The sequence below is a fragment of the Hylobates moloch genome, unplaced genomic scaffold (genome assembly GCF_009828535.3).
Source record: "Hylobates moloch isolate HMO894 unplaced genomic scaffold, HMol_V3 SCAFFOLD_5, whole genome shotgun sequence".
In the NCBI taxonomy this organism is placed as follows: Eukaryota; Metazoa; Chordata; class Mammalia; order Primates; family Hylobatidae; genus Hylobates; species Hylobates moloch.
Genome location: NW_026652280.1, coordinates 89,309,079 through 89,320,362, shown reverse-complemented (window position 1 = coordinate 89,320,362; position 11,284 = coordinate 89,309,079).

Genomic DNA, 11,284 nt, shown 5'->3' with positions numbered 1-11,284 from the left:
CTTGGGGAGGCCGAGATGGGAGGAATCACTTGAGCCCAGGAGTGCAAGACCAGCTGGAGCAACATGGTGTGAACCTGTCTCAAAAAAATAAAAATAAAGAAAAATTTTAAAAAGCCATGCAGCCAAAGAGGGATGTCCAGACAGCCTTATGTCCAGGACCTGAGCAAACCAGTCCCTGACTTAGGGTGCAGATGGGACCTGGGGCATTTGCACCACCACGGCTGTAGGACTCAACACAACACATGTGACGGAGACGTAGCTGTCCACCCAGCGCCCCCACCCTCCTCGGTACTAAGTGGACATGTGGGTGTCCAGCTCTATACCTTTCCCAGCTTCCCTTGGAGTTGGGAGCTGCCACGTGGCCAGGTTCTCGCCCATGGAACGTGAGAGGAAGTGACATGCATGGCTTCTGAGCCTGCACCATCATTTCTTCCCCGGAGCTGCCTCCTATCATGGACCAGCTTCCTAGGCTGCTGCAACACATTATGACAGACTCAGTGCCTCAGCACAATGCAAATATATGCTCTTCAGCTCTGGAAGCCAGAGTCTGAAATCAGTTTCATGGGCTAAAGTCAAGGTGTCAGTGGGGCTCGTTCCTTTTGGAGGCTCTAGGGGAGGAACCATCTGTGACCTTTCTAGTTTCTTGCATCCCTCAGACCCACGCATTCATCTTCACACCTGTTTTCTCTCTGTACGGATATGTCTCTTTGCCTCCCTATTACAAGAACGCTTGGGATCCCATTTCGGTCCCACCCAGAATATCCTCCCATCTCAAGATCCTTAACCTCATCACATCTGCTAACTTCTTTTTGCCATGTAAGGCAACATTCACACGTTCTGACGATTAGGATGCAGACATACTTGGAGGCCATTATTCAGCCTACCACAGGTGACAGGTGCAACCTTGGAAGCCCTGTGTTGAGGATGGCAGAGCCCACCAGCCTGCATCCCTCCAAGACTGCATGGAACAGATCTTCCTTACTATCCCTTTCTCCTCCTCTGCCTGACCTGGACATACACCCTGGCCTGTTACATGAAAGCGAAAGAAAATCCTGTTGTGTTTAAGATACTGCGTTTGGAGTCCATTTGTTCCAGATGTTTAGCCCACCCTAATACAGAGAGGTTGAGGCAACTGCAGAACGGGGAGAAAGGCAGCAGAGGGAACAGTGAGGAAGAGAGAAAATGAAACATTTCCAACTTAAAATGAACCTAGAATGTAAGTTCCAAACGGATTTTAAAAATGAATACTAAATAAGAAAGCCAAAGGCCAGGCACAGTGACTCGTGCCTATAATCCAGCACCTTGGGAGGCCGAGGCAGGCAGATTGCTTGAGCTCAGGAGTTCAAGACCAGCCTGGGCAACGTAGTGAAGACCCTGTGTCTACAAAACTAAAAAAATTAGCCAGGTGTGGTGGCCTGTGCCTGTAGTCACAGCTACTTGGAAGACTGAGGCAAGAGGATCAGCTGAGCCCAGGAGGTCAAGGCTGCAGTGAACCATGATTTCGCCACTGCACTCCAGCGTGAGGGATAGAGGGAGACCCTGTCTCAAAATATAAAATAAGAAAGCCAATACTGTGAACAATGGAAACATGAATTATTAAAGTTGAATTGTATAATTGTAGAACATGAGTATGATTTTAAAATATGTATGTTTAGAACCAGGCCATGTGGCTCATGCCTGTAGTCCCTACTACTCAGAAGGCTGAGGCGGGAGGATCCCTTGGGCCCAGGTGTTAGGAGTTCAAGGGTACAGTGAGCTATAATCATGCCAGTGCACTCCAGGTTGGGTGACAGAGTGACTCTGACTTTAAAAAAAGGGGATTGGGGCTGGGTGCTGTAGCTCACGCCTGTAATCCCAGCACTTTGGGAGGATGAGATGGGAGGATCACCTGAGGTTAGGAGTTCAAGACCAGCCTGGGCAACATGGTGAAACCCCGTCTCTACTAAAAATACAAAAATTAGCTGGGCGTGGTGATGGGCACCTGTAATCCCAGCTACTTGGGAGGCTGAGGCAGGAGAATTATTTGAACCCGGGAGGTGGAGGTTGCAGTGAGCTGAGATCACCATTGCACTCCAGCCTGGGTAACAATAGTGAAACTCCATCTAAAAAAAGGAAAAAAGTCACTGAGATTGGCAACCCACTGAATCAAAAGAAGCAATACATCTTGGTTGTTTTTTACCATTACATTTTAGGGTGGGTCTTTACGCAGCAACAGATAAGAAAATCGTGGGATGATCTTATGGTCGTGGGATGGGAGTGGGGGCCAGCGTAGAACATCTTAGACAGTAGAAAACATAAGAGTATATTTCATATATATATTGACAAAAAAATGCCAAACTCTGTAAAGTATTCAAAGAGATTTATTCTGAGCTAAATGCAAGGGTCTTGACCCATGAGGCAGCCTCAGGAGGTCCTGAGAACATGGGCCCAAGGTGGTTGGGTTACAGCTTTGGTTTATATGTTTTAAGGAGACATAAGACATCAATCAATACGTGTGAGGTATGCATTGGTTCCATCTGGAAAGACGTGACAAAGCAGGGGCTTACGGGGCATAGGTGGACTCAGATTTCCTTTCCTTTTCTTTTCTTTTTTTTTTTTTTGAGACAGAATCTCACTCTGTCGCCCACGCTGGAGTGCAGTGGTGTGATCTCGGCTCACTGCAACCTCCACCTCTCGGGTTCAAGCAATTCTCTGCCTCAGCCTCCTGAGTAGATGGGATTACAGGCCTGTGCCACTATGCCTGGCTAATTTTTGTATTTTTAGTAGAGATGGAGTTTCACCATGTTGGTCAGGTTGGTCTCGAACTCCTGACCTCGTGATCCACCTGCCTCGGCCTCCCAAAGTGTTGGGATTACAGGCGTGAGCCACCACACCCGGCCATGGACTCAGATTTTCTAGTTGGCAGTTTGTTGAATGTGTTATTATCTAAAGACCTGAAATTGGTAGAAAGGAGTGTCTGGGTTAAGATAAGGGGTTGTGGAGACCAAGGTTCTTATGTAGATGAAGTCTCATAGTTGACCACCATTAGAGGCAATAGATGGCAAATGTTTCCTATTCAGACCTTTCAAAGCTGCTCTCAGCTCATCTCTTCAGGATCAGAAAAAGACCTGGAAAGGGAAAGGGGATTCTCTACAACAGAGGTCCCCTACCCCTGAGCCACAGTACCAGTACCGGTCTGTGGCCTGTCAGGAACCAGGCCCCACAGCAGAAGGTGAGTGGCCAGTGAGGGAGCATTACCACCTGAGCTCTGCCTCCTGCCAGATCTGTGGTGCCATTAGATGCTCATAGGAGTGCAAACCCTGCTGTGAATTGCACATGCGAGGAACCCAGGTTGTGTACTTCTTCTGAGAATCTAATGCCTGATGATCTGAGGTGGAACAGTTTCATCTCGAAACCACCCCCACACTGTCCATGGAAAAATTGTCTTCCACAAAATCAGTCCCTGGTGCCAAAAAGGTTGGGGATTGCACTCCAGCCTGGGCGACAGAGTGTAGGTTGTACAGAATGTAGATTTCCCCTAAAAGAAAAAGCTTTGCAGAGCCATTTCACAATATGTCAAAGAAATCTATTTGGGGTAAAATACTTGGATTTCTTTCAGGGTTTGCTGGCATGTGATGCTGTCCTAGAATCAGGTTGGAATTTGGTAGCGTGTTGCTACAAAGAGTCTGTTTTGTCACTCTTAAGATCTTTGTTGTAATGTTAATGCTGATCAGCTGTGCTGAACTCCAAAGGGAAGAGGACATAATTAGGCATCTCTGACCCCCTACTTCCCATCATGGTCTGAACTAGTTTTTCAGCTTTTTTTTTTTTTTTTTTTTTTTGAGATGGAGTCTCATTCTGTCACCCAGGCTGGAGTGCAGTGGCGCAGTCTCGGCTCACTGCAACCTCCGCTTCCTGGGTTCAAGCGATTTTCCTGCCTCAGCCTCCCGAATAGCTGGGACTACAGGCATGGGCCACCACGCCCGGGTAATTTTTTGTATTTTTAGTGGAGACAGGGTTTCACTGTGTTAGCTAGGCTGGTCTTGATCTCCTGACCTCGTGATCCACCTGCCTCGGCCTCCCATAGTGCTGGGATTACAGGTGTGGGCCACTGTGCCCGGCCAGTTTTTCAGGTTTCTTTGGCATCCTCTTGGCCAAGGGGGAAGGGTCTATTCAGTTGGTTGGGGGTGCTTAGAGTCACTTTTGGTTTACATACCGTATCAATGGTTGTGTAATTGTCAGAGGCGTGTGAACCAGAGCAAGTCCATCTTGAATAGGAGCTGGGTAAAATGAGGCTGAAAGCTACTGGGCTGCATTCCCAGACGATTAAGGCATTCTAAGTCACAGAATGATGTAGGAGGTCAGCACAAAATACAGGTCGTAAACACCTTGCTGATAAAACAGCTTGCGGTAAAGAAGCCGGCCACGGCCAGGCGTGGTGGCTCATGCCTGTAATCCTAGCACTTTGGGAGGCTGACGTGGGTGGATCGTGAGGTCAGGAGTTCAAGATCAGCCTGGCCAACATGGTGAAACCCCGTCTCTACTAAAAATACAAAAAAATTAGCTGGGCGTGGTGGCACACACCTGTAATCCCAGCTACTCGGGAGGCTGAGGCAGAGAATTGCTTGAACCCAGCAGGCGGAGGTTGCAGTGAACGGAGATCGCGCCACTGTACTCCAGCCTGGCTGGGTGACAGAGTGAAACTCCCTCTCAAAAAAAAAAAAAAAAAGCAGCAGCAGCCAGCCAAAACCCACCAAAACCAAGATGGTGATGAGAGTGACTTCTGATCGTCCTCACTGCTACACTCCCATCAGCGCCATGACAGTTTACAAATGCCGTGGCAACGTCAGGAAGTTACCCCATATGGTCTAGAAAGGGGAGGCATGAATAATCCACCCCTTGTTTAGCATATCATCAAGAAATAACCATAAAAATGGGCAACCAGCAGCCCTTGGGGCTGCTCTATTCTAAAGGTTTGCTCTATTCTTTTGTTCCTTTGCTCTCCTAATAAACTTGCTTTCACCTTACTCTATGGACTTGTCCTGAATTCTTTCTTGTGTGAGATCCAAGAACCCACTCTTGGGACCTGGATCTGGACCCCTTTCCTGTAACAATAAACCACCCCAAACATAATAAATCTTAAAACGTGGTGGCGTTTACTGATGAAACCTTTCATCATGCTCATAATTTTGTGAGTCAGACGGGGCATGTGGGGGCAGCTCATCTTCACTCCAACGGTCTCCACTGGAGTGGCTCATCTGGTCAGCCATGGCTGCGATGAAGACCGGGGTTCTACGTCTGGGCCTTGCCTCTGAATGTTGGGTACATCAGAATGGCTTCTCCTCCAGCACAGCTGTGGGAACTGGCACGTCCAAGTTGGCTTCGTCACGTGTATGGCTGGCACTTCGAATAGGATGGCGGGAGCGGCTGGGGACAGATACCAGGCAGCTCTCTCCAGTCTTCCCATGTGGCTAGCTTGGGCCTCCTTACAGCGGGGTGGTCTCGGAGTAATAGGACTTCTTACTTGCCAGTCACCCAGGCTGGAGTGCAGTGGCGCCATCTCGGCCCACTGCGACCTCCGCCTCCCGGGTTCACACCATTCTCCTGCCTCAGCCTCCCGAGTAACTGGGACAGCTGGCGCCCGCCACCATGCCCAGCTAAATTTTTTGTATTTTTAGTAGAGACGGGGTTTCACCATGTTAGTCAGGATGGTCTCGATCTCCTGACCTCGTGATCTGCCCGCCTCAGCCTCCCAAAGTGCTGAGATTACAGGCGTGAGCCACCGCGGCCAGCCAGTTGGTGGCTTGTTTGTTTCAGAACAAGAATTCCACAAAACCCAGATGGAAGCTGGAAGTTGTCTTGTGACCTAGCTCCAGGTCTCATAGTTATGTCTGCTGCATTCTTTTGGTCAAGCAAGTCACTAAGGCCAGCCCAGGTTTAAGGGAGGGGAGTTAGACTCTTACCTTTCACTGCGAGGAGTAGCAGAGAATTTGCAGCCTATCTTAAATGTTTTGTCACATACTGTATGTGTTTCATCAAGTCTAAGATGTTGTGGGAGCCAAGGCCCTTGGCCCCCTAAAGGTTTGCTGAAAAATCACTGGCATGAGGCAGATTGGCTAATCGGAGAAAAGGCACACACATGTATTTACAGTGTATACACAGGAACCCTCAGAATAGAGAGCCAGCCCCGCAGTGAGGTACAGGAGCTTATCCAGGCTTGCCCAACCTGCCTTATTTTGTTGTTCTGTTCTAGGCTTTTAGCAGCCCAACGCCATGGTTTTGAGTTTCTGTCTCTAGTGATAAGTAGAAAAGAGGGATAAGGAAGGGGCTTTACTGGGCCAACCAGAAAGAGACTAAGAACCCATGACTGTATTCTCTCCTTGGACACCACTGTCAGGTCTTGAGGCCACAGAATGAATGAGGGCTTGGATCCTGGCAAATAAGGTTTTGGGAAGACGGGAGGAAGAGGTTTGGCTAGCAAACGGGGTCTTGTTACGTAGATGAAACCTCACAAGCAGAAGTCGTCAGAGATGATAAATGGCTCTTTTCAGACTTTTCGAGGTGTTATGTACGGCCTGGGTGCAGTAATGGAGATTCTCTACAGATGCAAATTGCCGACAATAGACAGCTTTGCAGGGCCACTTCATCTGTTGGCCCTATAACAGCCATTTCAAAATAATGTCAAAAATACAGTTTGGAGTAAATGTTTCTGTTGTTGTCAAGACAAAGTCCAGCTCTGTTGCCCAGGCTGGAGTGCAGCAGCGTGATCACAGCTCACTGCAACCTCCACCTCCCGGGCTCAAACGATCCTTCCACCTCAGCCTCCTGAGTAGCTGGGGCTACAGGCACACACCACCACACCCAGCTAATTTTTGTATTGTTTGTAGAGACAGGGTTTTGCCATGTTGCCAAGGCTGGTCTCGAACTGATGAGCTCAAGCAATCCACCCACCTCAGCCTCCCAAAGTGCGGGGATTACAGGCATGAGCCACTGCGCCCAGCCTAGGGTAAAATCTCTTGATTTCCTTCAGTATCATTGCTTATAAGACACATCCTAATTTAAGATACCAAAATATGAAAAAAATGTTCACAGCAGAATTGATGAAATGTAGTGTGTGCGTGCTGGGTTGTGATATAAAATATTTCAGCTGTGGGCTGCAGTCAGAATTTGAAACTGGGCAAAATTACCATAATGAAGTGAAGGGGTAAGCAGCAGTATTCTCAGACATCCAAAGACGAAGACAGTTTATCACATAGAGGGTCTGCCTGAGACAAGTATTAAAAATTGTTTTTTGGATTATTTTTTTGAGACAGGGTCTTGCTGTGTTGCCCAGGCTGGAGTACAGTGGCATAATCGCAACTCACTACAGCCTCGACCTCCCAAGCTCAAGTGGTCCTCCCACCTCACCCTCCAGAATAGCTGGAACCACAGGCGTGTGCCACCACACCCTGCTAATCTTTAAATTTACTGCAGAGGCAGAGCCTATTGCCCAGGCTGGTCTTGAGCTCTTGGCCTCAAGAAATCCTACAGCCTTGGCCTCAAAGTGTTGGGATTACAGGTGTGAGCCAATGCACTCAGCAAAAATTTTATTATGGAAAATCTCACACAAATGTGAAGGTGGATTAATATAACCATCATGAATGCACCATCCACCTTCAACAATCACCAATCCACATGGTCAGTGTTGTTCCATCCATAAGCAGATCCGTCCCTCCCCTAAGATGATGATGATGATGATGATATTTTTTTTTTGAGACCGAGTCTTGCTCTGTCACCTAGGCTGGAGTGCATTGGTGCAATCTCGGCTCACTGCAACCTCCGCCTCCTGGGTTCAAGCAATTCTCCTGCCTCAGCCTCCTGAGTAGCTGGGATTACGGGCGTCCGCCACCATGCCCAGCTAATTTTTGTATTTTTAGTAGAGACGGGGTTTCACCATGTTGGTCAGGCTGGTCTCGAACCCCTGACCTCGTGATCCACCTGCCTCGGCCTCCCAAAGTGCTGGGATTACAGGCGTGAACCACCGTGCCCGGCCCCCTAAGATTTTTTTAAAGCAAACCCCAGACATCATGTTATTTCATCTGTGAATACTGGGGAATATAGTCTTATCATGTGCCCCCCTGTGTTACAGTCAAAGTATCCCACTTGACTCACCAATAAATAACATAGTCATAATAATGAAAACAGAGAACATGGATTTGATCCCAACAACTTGACTTAACCTCAGCTGGGAGACTGGGAGAGGGGAAGGGAGGTGCCAGGTGCTCAAATTCTCATCAGCCACAAGACAGGGCCCCAAATGGAGGAAGCAGGACGCCACGCTGAGCGCATATCATTTGAGAGTAAGAAAGCAAATAGAAGGAATAGCCAAATCCATTCCCCATGGTCTAGGGAGCGGGGAGAAAGAGAGGAAGGGCAAGGGCAAGGGCTGCTGGTTTTATTCTTTATTTTATTTATTTTTGAGACGGAGTTCTGCTCTTGTTGCCCAGACTGGAGTGCAATGGCGCGATTTCAGCTCACTGCAACCTCTGCCTCTTGGATTCAAGCGATTCTCCTGCCTCAGCCTCCCTAGTAGCTGGGATTACAGGCGCCCACCACCATGCCCAGCTAATTTTTTGTATTTTTAGTAGAGATGAGGTTTCACTACATTGGCCAGGCTGGTCTGGACCTCCTGACCTCAGGCAGTCCACCTGCCTCAGCCTCCCAAAGTGCTGGGATGATAGGCATAAGCCACTGCGCCCGGCTTGTTTTTACTTTAAATGATGTGCATGTATGACTTTGATTATAACAAAAAACTTAAAAATGAAAATAGGGTGTTAGAGAATTGGTGATTCAACTCCCTCAAGACTTACAGTTTCTGTAATACCCCCATTTCTAAGTTACGTTGCTTTTGTTTAATGAGCACATTTTGGTCTATTTGAAGATGAGAACCATGTAGTATAAGGCAGAGAGTTGTGCTTGTCGACCGCCCTTCATCAGGAGTGAAAAATTGTACTCCGTTGTCTTCTTTTGAGGTCGATTGGCAAGACCTATTTAAAATATTCACGACCGGTGGCCGGGCGCGGTGGCTCACGCCTGTAATCCCAGCACTTTGGGAGGCTGAGGCGGACGGATCACAAGGTCGGGAGATCGAGACCATCCTGGCTAACATGGTGAAAACCCCATCTCTACTAAAAAATACAAAAAATTAGCCAGGCGTGGTGGCGGGCGCATGTAGTCCCAGCTACTCAGGAGGCTGAGGCAGGAGAATGGCGTGAACCCGGGAGGCGAGCTTGCAGTGAGCCGAGATCGCGCCACTGCACTCCAGCCTGGGTGACAGAGTGAGACGTCTCACACACACAAAAAAATTCACGACTGGGCACGGTGGCTCACGCCTGTAATCCCAGCACTTTGGGAGGCCAAGGTGGGTGGATCACCTGAGGTCAGGAGTTCGAGACCAGCCTGGCCAACATGGTGAAACCCCGTCTCTACTAAAAATAACAAAAAATTAGCCGGGTGTGGTGGCGTGCACCTGTAATCCTAGTGACTCGGGAGGCTGAGGCAGAAGAATCACTTGAACCCAAGAGGCAGAGGTTGCAGTGAGCCAAGATTGCATCATTGCACTCCAGCCTGAGCAACAAGAGTAAAACTCTATCTCAAAAAAACCTCACAAAAGCTGGTGCATGACAGGTCACATGAAGAAAGGTGGCATATTACCTAACACAGGTCCATTTGTACTGGTGTTCTCTGAAACTCCGTCTGGAGTTTTATTCATAGGAGACAGTAAATATGTAGCGTGAACATGAAACGGTTCTCAGCATTTGATGTGTGCGATGCAGGCCTCCCCACAGGACTTCTCCCTCCCTCCACGCCAGTCGTGGTGCAACTCGTACTCCTGGGCTGTCTACTGGATGTACAGACTTAGAAATGTTTCTTTTTCCTAGAAGGGTGAAATAATGCTCTTACCACAGTCTCTCCAGCACCGAAAAGAGCCTGGTACAGAGTAGATACTCAGTGAATGAGTGCTGAATTGCTCTGAATGGAGAGGGGACCCCCAGAACCACATCTTTTGCCAGGTGATGCTTCACACACTCAAGTTTGAAGATTAATGGTCCTAGACGTCAAACCTATTTGCATGCCAAGTGTCGTTTTGATTATTTTAAAATGTCTTCATCTTCTTTTTTTTTTCTTTTTGGTAGAGGAGAGGGTTTCACTACATTGCCCAGGCTGGTCTTGAACTCCTGGCCTCAAGTGATCTTCCCGGCTTGGCCTCCCAAAGTGCTGGGATTACAGGCACGAGCCACTGCCCCCAGTCCCCCCCACTTTTTTTTTTTTTTTTTTTTTTTTTTTTTTTTTTTTTTTTTTTTTTTGAGACAGAGTCTTGCTGTGTTGCCAGGCTGGAGTGCAGTGGTGCGATCTTGGCTCACTGCAACCTCTACCTCCTGGGTCCAAGCGTTTCTCCTGCCTTAGCCTCCCGAGTAGCTGGGACTACAGGCGCGTGCCACCACGCCCAGCTAATTTTTGTATTTTTAGTAGAGACTGGGTTTCACCATGTTGGCCAGGATGGTCTCGATCTCTTGACCTCATGATCCGCCCGCCTCGGCCCCTCAAAGTGCTGGATTACAGACGTGAGTCATCACACCCGGCCCAGTCTCTTTTTCCTGGAAGTTTTAAGATATGCAACACATGCCTTTTGGCTATGTTCAGCCAAAAAGGACTATTAGATTGAAAAACGCAGGGAGGCATTACATTATGTTTTAAAGCTCACACTTAAGTTAACCTCAAGAACTAGGAAGTACAGAAAACAAGGCTTTCCCTACATTAAGTGTAGCAAACACAGGTACTAACAGGAATGCACAAAACAGCCCTGATGGCTGCCCAGGAGAAACGTCCCAGGACACATTGACCCACGTGACAGCACGTGACAGCCGCTGACACCTGCTCCAGGTGGGGTGGTGGTGGCCATGGGCTGTGCAAATCCCAGGCTCGATGACAACACTGAGGTGGGAGGAGGGGAAGGGCCACTTGCTGGTGTCTGGCTTTCCTCTTGGGCATCAGCTTCCAGCCCTTCAGCCTGAGCTCACCCACTTCCATGGGTGGGCCCTGCTTGACTCCCCCAGCCTGTCAGCGTGTCGCCTCCCCTCTGCCACATTGGGCTGCTTCACAACTCAGGACCAGATGTGAGCTATTAGGGAACCGGACTTCCTGATTTCCAGAGGCCATCAGTGTGGAAGGGTGTGGGTCTGGGAGCCACCTTCGTGAGCAGGCAAGGGACAGCAGGTGGGAGTGTGAAGCCAGCACTGAGGAAGGAAGCGGAGCTGGGAAACGG